The sequence below is a fragment of the Eumetopias jubatus genome, unplaced genomic scaffold, assembly GCF_037043125.1.
Source record: "Eumetopias jubatus isolate StellerSeaLion01/CBP00866 unplaced genomic scaffold, mEumJub1_p1.0 scaffold_10, whole genome shotgun sequence".
Classification (NCBI taxonomy): Eukaryota; Metazoa; Chordata; class Mammalia; order Carnivora; family Otariidae; genus Eumetopias; species Eumetopias jubatus.
Genome location: NW_028274816.1, coordinates 95,538,603 through 95,559,324, shown reverse-complemented (window position 1 = coordinate 95,559,324; position 20,722 = coordinate 95,538,603). Strand labels below are relative to the sequence as shown.

General features: G+C 44.8%; 1 protein-coding gene across 6 annotated transcripts in view; it reads right to left on the bottom strand.

The window, feature by feature from the left end:
- Positions 1-20,722, bottom strand: part of TEX2 (testis expressed 2) — a 102,393-nt gene that overhangs the window by 81,153 nt on the left and 518 nt on the right. The window contains exon 1 of one of the 6 annotated variants that reach the window (XM_028087476.2): positions 19,882-20,700. The exons of 4 other annotated variants lie outside the window; for them this stretch is intronic. The gene's annotated coding sequence lies outside the window, so the exon portion shown is untranslated. Of the gene's footprint in view, positions 1-9,545; positions 9,600-19,881; positions 20,701-20,722 lie in introns of those variants that run through there. One more of the 6 variants, XM_028087477.2, reaches the window with a different exon arrangement.

Here is a 20,722-nt window from a genome sequence, read left to right as displayed (position 1 = left end):
TCTCCCCCTCTCTAAAATATAATCTTTAAAAAAAATAAAAAAATTTTAAAAACCAAACAGTAGAGAGAGAAATTGTTGGATGACAAAGTATTTTCTTGAAGTCATGAACCTCTAACAATTCTGTGCAAGTAACATATGCAATAAAACCATTTCAGAAATGTCTGCCTACATTCAACTTTTTTGGAACATCTTTCCAGAGAAATTTAATGCCATCTACTATTCTACACACACACACACACACACACACACACACACACACACACACACACACACACACACACAGTTCTTCTACTTTTGGGACCCTAATTTAAACCAGGCAGCAACCAAGAAACTTCAAACTGGAGCAGAAAAAATAACTGTTTCCTAAAATGAGGAGCGGGGTGGGGGGAGTCCTGGCATCGTCCGGGCAGCTCACTTGGCATGCACTAATTCATCTGAAGTTCTGAGTTACGGAGAACAACTCTGAAGATTTAAGTCCCAGATACATCAAGACACTCCTCATTCCATCTTTTGGCCCTAAGAGGCAGGAACTGTGTTTTCATTTCAAATGAGGACTAGGAGACAGAGAAGTTGAGAGACTAGCCTAAGGCATCATTGCCAGTAAGGGCAGAAATGCAAAGCAAACGGGTCTGGGCAACTCCCTTTAATGACGGCACAACACCACAGGGAAAAGGAAACAGCAGCTACTTGCTCAATGTCAATCCTCTGCTCTAGAAGTCAAACGCTGGGATATTTATTTCGGAAGGTGTTTTCTGTGATCACCCGTCAATTTCATCCTTAGCCTCAAGATAACCTTAATTTCTAAAAAGTTTTCTTTGTCAATTCAATCCTCTCTGCTTTAGCTTCTGAAAAGGGTTTTGCCTGGTTAGGCATGTAAATCACACCCAAAAAGGCTTTATAAGTCTTAGTTATGACTGCTTATAACATTGGGATCCAAATGTAAACTCCAATCTGGAAAAAACAAATATTTGTTTTTCATCAAATGTCTACTACACATGTTTCCAACCAAAATCCACTGAAATTATGGTGAATAAGCTGCCTCTAATTTACAGAACAATTTTGCAAAACGACTTATTCTTAAGCCAAACTCAGAACTTTTTTCCCAAGAAGAAATGCTATCAGGTACATTCCTTGCCAGGCCCCAAAGCTTAACAACTCAATCAGTCAACCAAGGACCCTAGGTGTGTTAACAGGAAATATCACATAGTCCTTACAAAGTAAGTATGGGGGCACCTGGGTGGCTCAGTTGGTTAAGCATCTGCCTTCGGCTCAGGTCATGATCTCGAGGTCATGGGATGGAGCCTCAAGTGGGCTCCCTGCTCAGCAGGGAGTCTGCTTCTCCCTCTGCCCCTCCCCCTGCTCGTGTGCGCATGCAACGCTCTCTCTCAAATAAATAAATAAAATCTTTTAAAAAACAACAAATAGCAAGTATGTGCATGATATAGAAATGAGGCAATATGCAAACAAAATCATGATAAATGAGGAAAAAACACAAACTAGTACCTACACTGATTTACACAATGTTCAGAAACGTAAGAATGTCTGATATGCTAGAGTGACAGTTTAATTTTCCTCTGTATCTCCACACAGACACGTATGTAAGTATATGTATACACATACACGCATGTCTGTGTGCGTATAAAGCTCTTCGTCCACAAATGTGTAAAGTCTGTGAGCCCTCCAGGGATCTCAGAAGCACTGCTCAACTTGGCACCGCCCACCCGCCTGACATAGACTCAGGGAGGCCTGCTCATGTACCAGGCAAAGTGGCTGAGGTGATACTGAAGAGGGGAGGGCAGAGCAGGAGTGACAAAGGGAAGAAGGGAGCAAGGGACAGGCGGCCTCAGGCAGGTGAGGTAGGCGCCTGGCAGGATGGTAAGAGCATGCTTTTCCAAATCCGACGGGGAGCAAACCCCAGCTCTGCCCCTCACCAGCTTGTGACCTCAGGCTAGTTACATCATCTTTTTGCGCTTCAGTTTTTTATCTACAGAAGGGGACAAATAAGTGTACCTCACAGCATCTGTGTGGGGATGAAAGAGGTTCCACACTAGCCTTTATATGGGCTTCTCCTCTTAGGACTAGTGCCCTTCCTTCCTTGACAGGTGTGGTCAGTTTCCTGGTCTGCAAAGGGGCAGCAATAACAACAGGATGCTGTGAGGACTAAGGGCAGAGGTATGGCCCTGGGTCTGTCCATCGCAGCCCTATGCAAATACTGGTTATTAATGTATCCTGGGACTACTGAGTACAGGGAAGAACCGTGGGGCTAACTAACAGGACCCAAGTGTGAGAAAAGGTTTTGGACAGTGATAGCGTCACTGGAAGAAGTATAAACTATTTTCTAAAAGGTTGTTTTATAATTTTGTGATTCAATGCTTACAAAGGACACTGAGGAGAAAAAAAAAAATAGCCTTAGGTCAACAGCTGTAACCCTTCAGCCTATAGCCAGGCCTCTGTGTCTGGGACTCAGGGCCAAACTCAGGTCAGCCGGCCTCTGGATGTGGTGACCCTTCCAGGGAAAGCATTCAGGTTGTCAGACCTTGTGGAGCAACAAGGGAAGGGTCGGTTCGTGCATTTTAAAGACCGCTGGGCATGCAAAACGTCAGAAAGCAAGGTTCAGTGGCCAAGCTCGAAGCCAACCCAAGAGCAGGGAGATGCTTGGTCTGCTGCTTTGGACAGCCAGGATGACAGCCAGAGGCAACTCTCTCTCCTGTTCCCGCCACAGGAAAACTGACAGTAAGGAAAAGAGGGTACCAACCAGAATAAGGCCAGTCACTCTCTCAAAAGGTCACTGATACCAAAGTCCCAACTCCTCAAAAGATCCTTCAAATTACTTGGTCAAAATCTCTGCAAAGAAGCCTCACTGAATTCCATGGCCCCAAAGACAACTGTTACTCCCCAAAATTGGTTGTAGTAAAAACAATGGCAGAACTCAGCTCTAAGCTCTCCTCAGAAAAAACCTTCCTGACTTTACCCTAAAAGCACGGCCTCCCCATCCCCTTATTTTTAAGAATGGTATTACTACCTGACATTGTGTTACATGGCTACCTACTTGTTACCTCTCAGCCCATAGAACATACGCCCTACAGAGTAGGCACTTAAATATTTATTCGTTGAATGAATGAAAGAACACGGCACCTAATACCTAAGTAACCTGTTTATGTCCTTTTCAGAGAATTCCATATGGTGTAGAAAATAAATATATCATTTTAGCCCAGTATATTTTTAGCAACTGGACATCAGGTTTTAGCTCCAGAATGTAACATATTCTAACACTTGCTAGGAGAAAGTGAGATCTAACTTCATACCCAGATCATCTCTACGGGGTGGTAGCCTTTGCAGGAACACAAGCCTTTCCCAACTCTGTTTTCCCACAGAACCACGGTGTATATATAATGTTGTCTCTGCCGGGAAGATACATTTCTTCTAGGAAACCAAAATTCCAAGCCAGCTGCTGTCAAAGAAAAGGATCCTTCGGGAGAAAAAGGGAATACCTCTGGGTGGTGGTGACTTCTAGATCTTTTTTTTAAATATTTTTTATTTATTTATATATGAGAGAGAGAGAGAGCATGTGCGCATGCGTGCGGGAGCGCAGGAGGTAGAGAGGAGAGGGAGAGGGACAAGCAGACTTCCCGCCGAATGGGGAACCCAACGGGGAGCTCAAACCCTGGACCCAGAGATCATGACCCAAGCCAAAGTCAGACGCTTAACCAACTGAGCCACCCAGGCGCCCTATCTATCTTGACGGCATAAATAAGAGCTCCTCTGCAAGTCACCATCTAGCAGGGGTTCAGAAGTGGACATCGCAGAGCTGTTGCCACCCACAGAACTCTTAAGGTGTCCACCTGTGGCTCCTGGGCCTGCCTCTGGACCAGAACCACCCCACTCCCAACTTGTCTCATATGCCAGCCCCACTGGAAAGTTGAGCAGAGGATTTGAAAGCAGGATGCAAATCCAATACATGCAGTTCTTATAAAGCACTTTCTTAAAAATATATATTCTCAAATGGGAGAATTCTGAAATCATGTTGTGCATAATAAAGTATGCAATGCCTCCTTTATAACTTATATAACAAGCAATTATCTAACAAATTAATTTTAGGCTCTTAAAACCCACTTGGTCAATGTCCGTATCAGTCTTCTTAAGGGGAAAAGGATATGAGTAACAAGGGAAATAAATGCAGAGTTGGTACTGCTTTGTGATATACGCATACTAAATAACCGCACTTACGAAGACCTTCTCCAAAAAGCCTCTGACAGCAAACACTGGGCCTAGCTCTCGAGGGCAGCAGGGAGTTGCACCTTCTGCAAGCACTACTCTCAGAGTGTACAACTCTCTCAAAACAGGCCTGGCTGCGTGTTCAAGCCCTGCTAAATCTTACTGCCCAACAACACACAAAGTACACTCCCAAGCGACCACCTCTACCTTCCCCTGGAAAATGGCCTCTGTACCAGCACCAAACTCCTTCCTCACATTCTCTTCAAAACCTTCCATCTTACTATTTTACATCAAGGGTTCTTCACATCCTATGGGCCAAACTGGGTCTGTGTGTACATGTGTGGTTTTCTAGCGTTCAGAGGCGCGAAGGGGCATATATTCCAAAAGTTAAAACACCACGCTTTTAAGGGGTAGCAGAACTTCACCCGTTATTTTGGGAAACCAAAGTTTCTTTTTTTTTTTTTAAGTTTTTTTATTTATTCATTTGATACAGAGAGATACAGAGAGAGAGCATGAACAGCAGGGAGAAGCAGAGGGAGAAGCAGACTCCGCGCTGAGCCAGGAGCCTGATGCGGGGCTTAATCCCAAGACCTGGAGATCATGACCAGAACCCAAGGGAGATGCTTAACCATCGGAGCCACCCAGGCGCCTGAAACCAAAGTTTCTCAGAGCCACCTCTGGTGAGCAAGGTTTCTACCCAGTTGGGAACTGTTCCAGATCAAACACTTTTTCCCAGGAAAAATACCAGGAAGCCAAAGTACTAGCTGCAACACCTGTTTGGTGGGTATGGATCCCGTGCATTTCTGGGGTGCCCAACAAGAACCCACTGGACCTCACAGTAAGGTAAATCAAGATGGTACGTCAGCGTGAGGTCTGCACCTAGGATGTTGATTCTGGAATTTGTTTGGGATTCTTGGCTGTTGGCATTTTCCACTGCAGGGCTCTGACACTTCATGATAACAACTATTTTGTCCTCAGAAACAACATTATTTTATCCAGCTTCATAAGAATGATCAATATCAGTGTTGAGTCTGCAATGCTCCAGTACATCACTCACTCAAAATGCAGGGCACATCTCCACAGAAACTTTCCTCCTGGGCAAGTTTCTTCCTTGACTGAGTGCTTCTACATCAAATGTAATCCTTAAGGCACTGTTCCCACTGTGCTCTGGCCCCCTCCACAAACTGTGTCCCAGGTATTTAAAATTTTTTTCAATATCCTATAAGATGCATACATGCACATTCCCCCTTCCATTTTTTTAAAATTTATTTTCTATTTTGGTTTTAACAAACCATTGTTCTCGATGAGCTTTTTCTAACTTGGAAATTTAAATATCATACCAACTTAAATATCCTCCAGATTCCATGAACTCTCCACTTCCACCAACCCCAGCTGCTAGACCTACTGTGATCTCACATCCTTCATCTACAAGCCACGTAAGAAAGTGGACCTTGTTACTCTGAAAATCTCACTTTCATTTCAAGTCTACCCAGTTACCAATTTTCTTTCACACATATGGCAATTCTTAGTCTCTCTTCAAAAATGTGGCCAAAGGTATAACAAAAGAAAGGCTAAAACTGTGGAAAGAGCCAAGATGTCCATCGAAAGATGAATGGATAAAGAAGATGTGGTATATATACACAATGGAATATTATGCAGCCATCAAAAGGAATGAGATCTTGCCGTTAGCAACGACACGGATGGAACTGGAGGGTGTTATGCTGAATGAAATAAGTCAATCAGAGAAAGACATGTATCATATGACCTCACTGATATGAGGAATTCTTAATCTCAGGAAACAAAATGAGTATTGCTGGAGAGGTGGGGGGTGGGAGGGATGGGATGGCTGGGTGATAGACATTGGGGAGGGTATGTGCTATGGTGAGCGCTGTGAATTGTGCAAGACTGTTGAATCACAGATCTGTACTTCTGAAACAAATAACGCAACATATGTTAAGAAAAAAGAAAAAGAAGATAGCAGGAGGGGAAGAATGAAGAGGAGTAAGTCGGAGGGGGAGACGAACCATGAGAGACGATGGACTCTGAAAAACAAACTGAGGGTTCTAGCGGGGAGGGGGGTGGGGGGACGGGTTAGCCTGGTGATGGGTATTAAAGAGGGCACATTCTGCGTGGAGCACTGGGTGTTATGCACAAACAATGAATCATGGAACACTACACCAAAAACTAATGATGTAATGTATTGTGATTAACATAACAATAAAAAAATTTAAAATAAAATAAAAAAGGCTAAAAAAAACCCTGTTCTCTGCTTGTCTCCTGGACCACAATCTTCCTCTATCATTTCTTCTAAACCAAAAGGTACCACTGTATTTGGAAAATAATCAGTTTTGGAAAAACGTACCTTTACACTATTATTTCCAGAACAACTAGATGTACAGAAGGAGAAATTACAATCTGCTGAGAAAACTGCAAAATTATTTCTAACACTGTTTGCTGTAATTTGACAATTCTATCTCAACAGTCTGAGAACGGTACCATTGTGAGATGTCTCACAACCACTGTCCTCACTGCAATCTGTTTAAATGGAATAGTTGCTTTTCAAGTCACATAAAAGCACATATAGACCAGAGATCCTTCCTATTAAATCAAGGGATGATATACCTGTAAAGTACACCACCAAAGCAATACAAATTTTAGCCTCAAAATACCTTAACCATTTACCTCAGTCTATGTAATTACTGATCTAGGGACCTTCAAATGTTGACATACACACAAAATGAAGTACTGAACAATGTTCCTTAAAAAAAAAAAATCAGTGTCAGGAAAAGGAGACACGTTCTATTCATCTAGCTGGTTTTCACTCACATGTGTTTGTTCTCCATACATTTTTACTGTTTTCTTTTAAATACACTGGACCTTTCACTTCTCTGTGTTCACAGAAGAGAAAAGTGGAATGGATAATCCCAAACAACTGATGTGGGAAGGCACAGTATTTTTCGGTAGCTTCCCATTAAAATGGGTCCGTGTGGGAGGAATGTGAACCAAGCAGAGCGGAGTGGGAAGGGAGCCCACGGGCACAATGGGGTGCAAAGGGAAGCCAGCTAAAGGCGTAAAGACGAGCAAGAAATAAGCTACTCAGATAACTGAGAGCCGATGCCATAACTTCCTCTGTATTTAAAATCCACAGTGCTGACTCTTCATTAATTTTAGATGAATTTCACGGTAGGTTTTTTTGTAATTACCAATAGCTTGCATTACCAGCTCATGAGATGGCTCTATCAGTTAAGAGATCTGGTTTCCTAAGCAGAGCCCTCTGGATCACATGCCCACCTCCGTGTGAAGGTGAGTGCTGCCAAGGGGCTAATGAATCCTCAAAAGCAGCAAGAGAAGGAGACCTTCCTCCCAAACCCTTTCAGGGCCAGACGCCTAGCCCCCCAGAGCATGGGGAGAAATTTGGAGAGGGAAAGAAGCTTAAACTACCAAAGGTAGAAAATGACCATCTTTTACCGTAATTTAACTGTCTGCTGTTGCAATCATGCACATTTGTCACCAGTGCTCCCTTATATATTGGCCTGCCCCTGGAAGAACAGTCTTTCTGGAAGCAATAACTTCTGTCGTTTCTGCCTCTGGCAACTGGAATAAGGAATATAAAACAAAACCAAAAAAAAAAAAAAATACTTTCATGAACCGAGCTCACCATGACAGGATACATATGAGGTCCACAAGGAAAGGCAGGGGCCTGTGACAGCAAATCCATGTGTGTGTTCCTGGCTGGGTGGAGGCCGCCAGAGCAGATGGCTGGACTTCTGGGATGGACCCCAAGGAATCCCAGGGAGGGGCAGGATCCACCATCCAGAACCACAGGGCTGGGAGGACCAGCCTCCCGGTTCTCTGTCTAGCTCAGGGTCTAGCTCAGTGCACCCTTTCTGGCTGCAGACAAGAATTAACCAAACCGAACAGAAAAGCCAATGGCAGGGAACAGATTAACTTAGAACACATTAAGGGGAAAAAAAGAAAAAAAAAGGGAGCGGGAGGAGGAGGGGAGGAAGAGAAGGTGGTATAAGAGAGAAACCCAAGAAAAATGAGGAGAGAGGCCTACAAGAAGTTAGGAGGCAGTTAGGACACTGAACAAAAGAAAGTGACTAAAGAAACCAAAGACAAAATATCCTGGCACGTGGCACCTGGCTTGTAGGACAAGTTCATCCAGTGCTCTCCCAACAAAGGATACCTTACAGATTTGAAGAGGGGAGAGGGGCCAGTAGGGAGGAAAGAGGCTCTCGGGACCCAGGGGTAGCCAGGTATGACTAGTGAGAAGCCAGGCGTGTGTGCATGGGCTCCCACCAGTCAGGAAGCTACAGTCTGTGCTCTAGGTTCTTCCCCTACTGTTAATTGGTCCCTCCTTTCTAAAAAGCTGGCTTTAGAGCTCTCTAGATGAGAGGTACAGAGACTTTAGCTGTCTGAAAGCCTGACGAACATAAGACCCTACCACCACCAAATATAAGTACACAAATACCCGCAAGAGTTCACATTCAATTTGCAAGCAGATACAGACTTCTCCCTTCTCTTCCTCAAAGTTAAAAACCCTGATTCAAAGAACTCATTACATTATTCTGAGGAAGAAGTATAAAGTTTTGATGTACACCCTTTGGATGGTGGGTGTGTGGTCTTTTAGAAGTCTGGGCAGGACAAGAGAGAGAGCAAGGTGAAATCCTGCCTCAAGAAAACAACAGTCCTTAGTGCCTCCCAAAGCTTCACGGGTTTTTTTTTACTCCTGGGCCAAGACCTTAATGGGAAAATAGGTGGTTCCTTTCTAGACATGCTGCAAACAACCGAAAAATTGAAAAGCAAATATTCCAAAATATACTTAAGTGATTGCCTAAGTTAAAAAAGAAAAACTGGCACACTGACTTCTAAGCTATTAATCAGAAAGAAAAAAATCTAATTAACCATTTCTTAACTAAAAATTTATCATGTTTCATGCTATGCAAATACTTGCTTTAAGATTCTTCAAGACCTTCCTTAAAAAGAATGACAAAGTGGGTGAAGACTTTTAAAAGACTCACAGAAAACTGACTTTCACTGCCAGAGAGAGTCTGGACCTGCCCCGTGACAGTCCCCAAGCACAGCCACTGTCCTGGGAGCAGCATCATCTGCTGAATGCTCAAGGGATCACTGGATACCCAGCCCATGTTAACTCAATGTGGGGATAACCCGTTTGATGATTTCAAGCCCCAAAGAATTTGTCTTGAAATCATCAAGCTGGTTGGATGAAAGGTTCCAAAGCTAGTTTCAGGGCTTCCTGCTTGTCTTGCAAGGTCACTCCCTCCCTAAGCAATAGCATCACACCAGTGAGAGATAAGGATACCCACCTTACAACAACAGGCAGAAATACAAACTGACAGGGCTGACCCAGGTGACCACTCTGCTTTACGGTGGCAAAAACCTCTCATTTCCTCTTTAAACACCCATTGGGGCACCTGTATGAACTCCTAAAATAGAAGAACATGGCAAAAAAAAAAAAAATCACACTTTTTTCCTGAGCTTGCTATAAAGTACCCATCTCACTGAACATTTACCAACCAACAGTGCCCACCCCCTCTGTGCAGTGCTGTTCAAGGGAGCCTAGAAGGAGCAGCAGGATGCTTCTGGGAGGGAAAACTGCAGCTAATGGATCAACTCTGACAGATCACACAAAATGGCTAAAATTCTTAGGCCACAGTCCAGCTAGGACTTAGAAATAGCTAAACCTGAAATTCCTGGAAGACTTCTAGGCTGTGGGTCATATAATTTAAACATGTTTAAAATTCTATTATTTGAGATTAACACTTCTGGCATTATAAATTCATATAGTTGGAAGGACCTCTTGATCACCAGCCCCAGAAAATTCTGGGCCCTGCCCTTCCTACATTTGCTGCCAAAGCAACTCTATCACCTAATTCAGAAACTCAAGATAGGTTTTTTTCCTTCCGTAAGACTTTCATACCACAAATCAGACCTCATGAAATAAAATTCGCTTCAGGCTGTTAAGTCTCTGCCAACACCCCTCTTGATCGCAGTCAAACCTTAAGACAAAAGCTAGACTGACCAAACGAGTTTAGTCTCTGGCTCAGAGTATGATCAATAGTCATTTCTGTTAGGAGTTTTAGCCTTAAAAAAATTAATGTTCCTGCTTTACTATTAACCTACCTCAACAGGATCGAATACCACTCATCATATCCCCACAGACGTTAGCCTACCCTGAGAAATTAAAACAAAAGCAACTCCTTTCCCATGGGTTTTCTACTATTATTTTCCACTTGGATCTTGCCTCTGAACTTAGCCAGGGCAAGCAGCTCAACTTTCCCTGAGGACAACTCCCTTCAGACTTCTAGGACAGGTACTACAGTTTCTACTCTTAACTCTTGGGGCGGGGGGGGGGGGGGGGGGGAGGGTTGGGAGGGGGGGCAGTTGAGGCAGATGGGAGACCAAGGAGGAGTCACATCAAATTACTCATAGCTATGGCCTGATACTCGAGAGGTCATTTCCAACAGGCATGTGGATTTGAGGACACCAAGACAGTTCCTGTACAGCTAATGTAGGGAGCAGTTCCAACCTTTTCATCAAAGGAAACAGGAGGTAGGAGATGCTCCAAGAGCAGGGGCTGTGGAGCCAGCCTGCCGAAACCCCAGCTCTGTGCTTATTTCTGGGCCACGGTCACAGGCTCCCTTTACCCTATCCACACCGTCAACCAGCTTTTCCTTATTTGTCATCATTAGGTCCAAACAGCACCCCTCCCCACCAACACACACACACACACACACACACACACACACACACTTCCCTCTACCTGCTCTCAGAGGTAAAATATCAGCAAGGTAGTGTTAAAATTTACCACGTGGTCCACTTCTAATAACACTCACCTACAAACGTCTTCCCAATCTACTACATCTGCCAGGGGCTTCTTTTAAGATCTGCCTATGGAACAAAATCACTGCCACCTCAGTCTGACAGGCAGTCCTACAATACATACCTGCTCTTGCCGTCATGACTGGAAGGCCTGCTGCCAGCCTTCTGTGGTCAAGGCACACAGAGAAGTCTCTCCTAGGATTTTCTCTGGGGCCAGGTGTACCATACCACTTTGCTCTATTCCAATCCGACCCACCAGCAGATCACTTATGTACCTGGCTGTGATGTTAAGGTTTCCAGTGCCTGGAGACATTGGCTGCTCACCCCCAGGCATGAGTTGACAGATTCCTGACCCCTTCCCTCCACGCTGTTCTCAAGCAGCTTTGCGGCTAATTTCCACTTGAGAGTTTCTGGGCACCACTTTGGTGCCCACATTGCTGCTGAGTCACAGAGGTTTCTATGTCATTTCGTTCTGCAAATTTCCTGCATACTCTTTTTTTATACTTTTCTCTTCTATCCCCTTAATATTCAGCTTAAAGCCATCCCAACCAGACTTGCAAGTCTCCCAGAAAACACATCACTCTTGTCTTCAATAAATGCCTCCTCTCTGGTTATCAGAGGACCTGGTCTAGGAACCCAATCCATCCTTTCAAAACAAAACAAAGGGAAAAAAAAAAGTTACCTAGGAAACCAGCTAATGACATCCCACATCAGTTTTCTCTCTCAGAATCACAATCACAAAAGTTGTAGAGGAAATTTAATCACCTTCTCTGCCTCAAGTACATTTCCTATTTAGAACTTCAAAGTTCCGGTGAAGACCCAGATGTCTCCTATGATTCCCTCCCACGTGACAGGCGATCTGAGGAGGAAGACTCCTCCCCTCATCTAGAAATTGGCCTCAAGGCAAGGGCAAGTCTGCCCATCTGCAGGGCTAGGTCTAAACACAACTGCCTTCGTTCTCTCCAATGGGGATTCTCCCAGCATCAGGAAGATTCTTCCCCTCCTCCTGCTCTCCAGAGCCCTCTTTAGGGCCCATCTAGCATTATTCTTGAGTAGTACCAGGGGTTATGAACAAACACCTGCTGAATACCTCCAAGGGCGGAGCACTCTGGTTTGCTGATGGGAGTTGGAGGGGGTGGGGAGTGTGAGAGGGAGGAGATACCAATATGAACGGGGCACAATCCCTACCTTCTAGATAGAGAGGAAGACTACTACGTCCCTGACTGTGGGCTGCATATGGAAGACTAACCTTGAGGCCTCAATTTGGAGCCCTGTGCTACTGATGACTTACTCAACAAGAGTGATGCCTCCTGAGGCTGGGACAGGAAGCCCTTGCAACCTGGCCCATATGAAGGTTTCAGGAGGTAAGGCAACCCCAGCCTGGAGAACGGAGAGGTGCGGAGGAGATGGGCTGAGGGCCTGGGCCGTCTTGCTCACCTATTTCTCCCCAGCACATAGTAGATGCTCGATGAATATGTCAAAAGGGGATGACAGTTTTCAAGACTAGATTTAAGAGCAAGTAAGGAGAACAGCTTTAAATTTATCTAGAAATTCTGAAAAATAGGTGCCAAGGGAACCAGTGAGTTGCAGAGTATGCACAGCCAATGTTTTCTGCCTGAAGTAATTTACATTTCTTTTCACTGCAAATGCAAGCTGGCCCTTACCTAGTCCTTAACCAAGTGCTGTGATTTTTATCTTTAAACCTCTCCTGAATGGTCTCTTTCTCTCCAATCTTGCTGCCACCAATCTGGTCCTAACGACCACCTTTTTTGCTTGGAAGACAGCAGCAACCCCCCCACGGCTCTCCCCACAGTGACTTCATCTATTCACCCCGCTGCAGTGGAAGTGGTTTTAAAAATTCCTAATATGGGGGCACCTGGTTGGCTCAGTCAGCAAAGCATGAGATTCCTGATCTCAGGGTCTTGCACTCAAGCCCTACATTGGGCGCAGAGTTTACTTAAAAACAAAATTTAAAAATTAAAAAAAAAATCCTAATAGGAGCACGCCACATCCTTGCTCAAAACCCTATGCGAGCTTCCTGTGGCTCATGGAGTAAGATCCATGCTCTGAAAAGTGCTGTATGGTCTAGCCCCTCCCGCCTTCTGCCTCAGCTGGGCCCGCACCTCTCTCGTATTTTTTATATTCCAGGCACCTTTCTGTTCCCAGGAGGAAGGGAACCAGGCCTTTCAGGAACTGAACCACCTGCTGCCTCTTCAGGAAACAGCTCCACCCCCTCACCTCACTCCCATTTGCACTTGTCCTTTGTAGCACTTCTATTTCTTAGGACATATTTTTTAGTAGACCTCTGCTTTTCTCCTTCCTCCAGGAGGGCAAGGACCTTGTCAATTTTGCTCACCGCTGTATACTGCACACTATCTGACCCACTGCACAGCCTCCTCAAATGTTTGTTGGGTGATGAATGAAGGAAGGAATGAAGGAATGAATGCAAGCATGGTAGAAAACAAGGGGAAACTTAAGATATGCTCTTTAAAATTTGGGTTCATTGAAGGAATCAGTTTTTAGAGCAGAATAATCCAGAAAGGGAAATAAGGAGGAAAGGAGTCCATGGGACTCCATCCTTGGAGCTGTCCAGTGGGTTCAGGCCCGTCTTTACAAAAGAAGCATGTTCTGTGTCTTTGACCCAGACTTGAAATGCATTCTCCTGCCAAGTTGCAAGGGTGGCCCTCTAGTCTGGATGGGCTTCCTGTCCCAGCCTCAGGAGGCATCATTCTCACTTAGTGTATCATCGGAAGAATGGGGCTCCAATCTGAGACCCCAAGGTTATAGTCTTCCATATGCAGTCCAGTCAGGGATGCGCACTTTTCATGAGCAAGTCTATGTGGGCTTGCAAGAAATGTTCATTTAGGATTCTGAATTTCAACTATTAACACCAGTGCTGTAATTAGGCAGCATGCAGTAATTTTTTTTTCCTCTAGGACCATATCTACCATATAATTTTATATTCCAAAGATACATTTATACTGTGACAGAAAATCCACCAACAATGCTTCAAACTGAAACTATCTTGGAACAAGATTAGCCAAATGTCGATAATTATTGAAACAATGATAGATCCATGGGGATCGTTATATATTCTCTACTTTTGTAAATTTAAAAAATGTTTCCAGAATAAGTTTTTTTTTAAAGGAACTAATGCAATTATATACAAATTTGATCAGTTCTAACAAAATACTCTAGGATAACTACAAACTCTGATATGGCTGGGTTTCTACTATTTTACTGAACATCCCAAACCAGCCCAAAGAACCAAAGCCAGTGACTCGTTTCATGAAGTTTTCCTCCTGTATGATCCCGAGGTGTGGCTGTTTCCCCAAGAAAGCACCACACCAAATCTCATCGGGCATGAGTTCAGGCGGGTACTGCACTTAGCAACTCTGAGTTGTCACCTTTGATCACCTGGTAATGAGGCCATTGGCCTCTGCCTCCTCTTAATGGGGGGGGTGGAGGCGGAGGCTAAAAATCTACCTTCCATATCAAACACCAAAGCAGACAACTGTAGGAAGGAGCTGAGGAACAATGCTTCCGGCTGAACATGGCACCCACAGCAGATGGGGCTGAGGTTCCACGGCAGGTGCTCCCCAGCACATGTGCTCAATGGTTAGCGCATCACAGAGCATCCAACACCAAGCTACCTTAGATTGCATCCAGCAGATGTGCATATTAGCCATCTCCGTCTCATCTTCAGCCCTGTGGTTACTTTACACATGGAATGGTGGAAAATGCTGACCAAGAACAGAAGCTCATCCGCTCCAGGTCAAGATCCCCACTGTGTGAGAATCAGCAAACCCTTACCCCCAGCCCTTCTTGTACGTGCCTGGCACTGCTCTCAGGACTTCCCAGACATCAGCTCCTTCAATCCTAACGGCCACTTGGAGGTGGGAAATTGAGGCACCAGGAGCCTAAGAAATCCCCAAGTCCCCTGAAGAAGTGCCTGCCTCCTGAGCCCGGGCTCTTCATCTCTACCTTGCACGGTTCTCTCTGTGACTCATCTTCCCCTACCTCCTCCTCTCCTCCCCATCCATACTTTCTACAGGCTGCTTCTCCGGAAATGCTTTCCTGGACACTCCCAGGTGCTAGCTCCCTCCCTTTCTTCCTTCCCAGTGCCCTGTTCTTCCCCTTCAGAGGAAGAAGCCTTCCCACTTACCACAATGTAATCTATAGACACAATGTATACATCTCTTGACTTGTTTATTGCCTGGACTAGATAATGTGTTATGTGCCCGCAGAGACCACATCTGTTTTGCTCCCCGCTGGATTTCCAACGACAGGCACAGTGGTTGGCTCCAGTAGATGCTCAAATATTTACTGAATGAGTAATAATCATTGTATAGTCAGTCCTTTCAATGGAAAGATTTTTAAATTCTCTATTTCAAGCCCCAAATGATAAATATAACCATCTTTAGGAACAGTGTTTAAAAGACAGCAGATGTAAAAAAGAATTTAAAATTGTGTAAGAAAACAGGCCAGCTTACGCCAGCTGTAAGAAACAACAGAGAAACGAAACTCAGAAATGCCTCTTGTGATTCTGCAGGAGGGCTCCAAGGGGTGGGTTTAAATCTCAAATCCCTAATAAGCTCATGACTGACGAGGGCTCCGCTCGCCCTGTGCCCTTTTCAACTAATAGGATAAGCCAGGGAGGGCACTCAATTTGTTAGGTCCAATAACCTGCCTAGGGAAAAGCCCTTAGAACCAACCCTCCAGGCAAACCCAAAAGGGAAAGATTATCTGTTTCAAAGCCCACCCACATTTCCCATCCCACCAGCTTCCACACCGAAGGACTGGATTCTGCTCTCAACGGTCCCACTTATGCTCACAGTGACCCAGCTTGTGGCTTCAGTTCACCAAAGAAAAACCTTGCCTTTCAAGGACTTAGGTCACCTGCAACTCCCACAGGGGCTATTCTTTAGGTTGAACAAAGTTCTCCTAATGCACAGCAGATGTCCTGAACAAGAACTCAAATTTAAACAGGTGTCAGCACCTGATAGATGTGTGACCTCAAAGCAGGAGGAATCCTACTTTTAAACTGGAAAACTTCCAGGGCCCGTGGCTTGAGAGGATACGAAGACGAGGCAGAGTCCACCTGAAACAACCACAAGCTCGCACTAGAGAGCGGCAGAAGCCCTCCTCTCTGCTGTGTGACCTCGGATAAGGTACTTACTACTCTGAACGTCGGTGTTCTCATTTTACAATAAGGCTGACATTGGTCTCTCCTACTCACAGGGCCATGTGAGTTTGAAAAGCAGACAATGCCTGGCACACAGCAATTCTCCATAAATGATAGTTACTCATATTGTTATCACCTGACTACTGTTTTCTGCTTTACAAAGCAGGATCACAAACACCCAAGTGAGACTTCGGGAGGCCTGAATGAAGGAACTTCTTTCGGCCATTTAATTTCTCAGATCCTTAGTTCATAAACTCACATAATCTCTGATACTGTGTTGGATGGAGTCAGGGGAGGAGACTGAGAAAACAAATCCTCATTTTGAAAAGAGAGCCTCAAGACCCAGACGCGTGCGCCCAGGGCCCAAGAACACACACAATAACAAGGTAAAGCCCCAGGACTGGGAGCAGGCCTTCTGATGCCCACACCAGAATTCTCTCTACTTCACCCAGTGCTAGGCAAGGGCTTCTGGACTCTCATGACCTCCTAGGCTCCTTCTGGTTAATGGCATCTCATGACACTTCACCCAAAGCAATTAGACATTAAAAGGAGTTTTGAAAGGGGAAACACAGAATCTTGTATATAACCTTGAGGTGCTTTAAAATCCACATGTAAGACTATTCACATCAGTGTAGGTTTTCAATCTTCTTATAATGATATTTATTTTTAACTTGGGATTTAAAGTTGACAAAGACCTTAATGAATAGGCAGGACAAAGGGAGCTGTCTGTGCGTGGCTCGTTAGCTCCTAAAGTTAATGCTTCTCATGGGGACAAGAGTCAGCCAAAGGACAGAGTTCCAGGCAAAATGGAAAACTTTCCTCCGGCCCACAGATCATGGATTATTGCCTAGGCTCCAAGTGGCAAATCTTATGAGATGTTCTCCAGCTTTATGCCAGAGCCACCCACCAGTTAACCCTAACCCTGTCATTCAGTACCATCAACTGATATTGGGTGCTCACTATGTGTCAGGCACAGGAGCGACTTCATGTAATCCCTGTGACTACCTATAAAGAATGCACTACTGGGGCGCCTGGGTGGCTCAGTCAGTTAAGCGTCTGCCTTTGGCTCAGGTCATGATCTCAGGGTACTGGGATCGAGCCCCGTGTCAGGCTCCCTGCCCAGTGGGGAGTTTGTTTCTCCCTCTCCTCTGCCCCCAACCCCCAGCTCATGCATGCACAGGCTCTCTCTCGCAAATATTTTAAAAAATAAAGAATGCACTACTGTAGTTCATCTAATCTAGGACCCCACTACTACGACGTAACATTATTTTATGTACCAAAAATGGACATCGCTGCCAACGACAGGCACAATGGTTGGCTCCAGTAGATGCTCAAATATTTACTGAATGAGTAATAATCATTGTTTAGTCAGTCCTTTCAATGGAAAGATTTTTAAATTCTCTATTTAATATCTTATATATTATATTGTAATATTTAATATCTTATAAAAAGACTATATTTTTCTTCAGAAATGTTAAGATGAGACAAACTGTACTTGTTTTACCATTGCCGGAATGTGAATACTGTCCCATTTTACAAATAAAGAAACTGAGGTACAGAGAGAGAAAAAATAATTTGCCCAAAGTCACGAGCTGCTAAATGGAAGCACTGGGATATGCCCAGTAAGTCGGGTCACCTTTTCACAGCAGTAAACTCAAATTTCCTGGCAGCCACATGAATGACCCAAAAAGGTACCAGGCAGAGAGGCAGTACACAGGTTGATAACTCTTGGTCCACCATAAGCACATTAACTGTGGCAATTCTCTGAACATCTCTGAACCTGACCTTTCGTATGTCCAAAGAAGGCACTGTTCCAGAACTGCTATTCCTCTTCTGGGAGAAGCAATACAGTACAATGAAAGAAGCACGTTTTGGAATCAGAAAGTCCTAGACTGAAATTCTTGCTCCACCATCTAACCAGCTTATCACTCTAGGCAAGTTACTTATACTGTTCTGAGCCTCGGTTCCCTCTTCCACAAAATGAGACTACCATCATCTATCTCCCATAGAGGGTTGCTCAAGGACTGGAGAAGATCTACATTAATATTGATAAAGATATCTCCTGGAGACAGAGAGAGAGAGAAAGTAGTACAGAGCAGAGCTGAAATTCAACAAATGCTCTATTTTCTATACTAGCTGCCTTCTTTTTCTTTTATTTTTTTTTATTTGATAGAGAGAGACACAGTGAGAGAAGGAACACAAGCAGGGGGAGTGGGAGGGAGAAGCAGGCTTCCCGCAGAGCAGGGAGCCCGATGCGGGGCTCGATCCCACGACCCTGAGACCGTGACCTGAGCCGAAGGCAGACGCTTAACGACTGAGCCACCCAGGCGCCCCAATACTAATTGCCTTCCGTTTGGGGACAGAATCAAAGAACAAACACTCCCTGTGACCGCAACAATGCCCAAGGGGGACCCTCCGGGGAGAATAAGGATCAGAGAGAGGAAAGGAGATGCTGAGGGATGCTCGCGTGAAGAAAATGAGGTGGGAGCACCTAGAGACCAAGGACAGTATCTGTCTAATGAACTTCCAAATTTTTGAATCAATAAATTGATAGGAGAAAGGGAAAAAAAGAAAGAACAGGAAGTAACACCATGAAAAGATATTGGTCAATAGATATGAGGATGCAGATAATCTTATACCAAACCCGACACAGAAAACCACTCTTTAAAGTTTCAGTTTGACACCGAAAGTGAACTACGGTGGGAAGAATTTCCCATTGTTCTGTTTTGTTCTTACATTAAGTAATATTCTGTGCATTTCTCCCCTTTCTTTCCTCAAGGATTTCAGAACATCCTCAGAAGAGAGCTTTTGACTTGGAGGGAAGGCGAATCATATGGCAAGTAGAAACAAACCCTCCATCTGTTTTGATTTTTTTCCACCACAACCCACAATGCCTTGCAGTTTCTGGCACACTACTGACTCAATAAAAATTAGCTGAATGAATATTTTTCAACTACATGCAATTTCTTTTAGACGAAAACTCCAAAACATTCTGTACCTTTATTCTATCTGAAAGCCTAATCTCTTATGCTGCTTTTCCAGAAGTATTCTAAAAACATAATCTCTAATGAACAAACAATACGTTTGGTATATGTGATATCTCCAAACCTCTCACAGGTGGGCATTCTACTCTCTTCAAACCTCCAAGCCCCAGGAACTCAGCCCAAGCAAACTCCTGCACTTCCCCTCCCTCCCTCCCTCTGTCCCAGCCCCTGGGTTACTTGTTTGTTGTCTCCATTACTACCATCCTCTGACTTGAATCGGGTTGTTAATCTCTTTCCTCTCAGGCACAGCTCCTGTTCCTGCAGATAAATGGGCAGGCCAAGCTCAGTACACCCAGAGCCCTCCACATGCTGACTGGAGGCCTTCACTGACACTCCTGGAGAGGCCTGTGTGAAAGAAACTGTCTGGCAAAAAACCCACTCGGTACCCATCTCCTTAGGAGGCTTACATGTTTTCCATAAGTTTAGACCAACTACCCATTCTTGGAAGAATCTGAAATACCAAAATAGGTTAAGGGTTAAAGAAGAGCTAACAGCAATGGCCTTTTCACTCTTCCAATACCTATGAGATAAGCTTCACGGTGTCACCCAGTTCTAAACCCTCAAACCTAGACTCCTCAAATACCCCCTTACCCTGGAGTTCAAGGATCATTTGCCTCTCTGTTTTTCCTTATCGGTTTCCATATAAAAGTCACTCATTGTTTTTCTTCCAGCGTACATCTGGCTCCTGAAAGGACTCCTTTAAATCCTTTGATGAGGATCATCAAAACATGCAGAAGGCTGGTCCTTTTCAATTCTCGTGCAGAGCAGCCATGATGGACTTCAAACAGGAATATGGTACCACCCCTGCCTTCAAGGAGCCCACGCTTTCCCTTCAACTCTAAAAAAGTACGTCCTCCCAGTTCAGTGTCTGTAAAACGTAGTGACAAAGTACTTCATAGCTTTGGAGAAAGAGCGAGGGTGGAAACAGACTTTGCCCTTACATTTGATGCCCCGTAACCATAACAACCGTTAAGTAACCATCAACCCACTGAGGGTCTAAGTTTTCCAAAAACCGTTTTCAAAAGGGGAAAACTCCCCTGCACCAACTCCCGCGTCGGCCGTCCAATTTGGGCAGCGTGCATGGTGCAACTGGAGTCGCTGTGCGTTCCTTCTCGCGGTCCCTGGGTTTCGCTGGCGTGCTAGCCAGCGGCCAGCAGCCACAACCTCCACCGTCACACCCGCGCTCCTTGGCAGGACACCTGGCGTTAGGCCTCAGCCCAATGTCACTTGTTAACCTTCCGATCCCCCAGCTCTCGGCACGCCGCTGCCTCCTGTCTAAGGCACGCAAACCGCCCCACGGTAACCCGCGATTTCCAGGAATTGGGAGAAAAACAACCCGAGCGCAGTCAGCCCCTGACAGATCCGCGAAAAAGTAACCGCGGTTCTCGACTTGCAAGCATTTCGTGACGTGGGCGAGGGGGGCGGCAGGAAC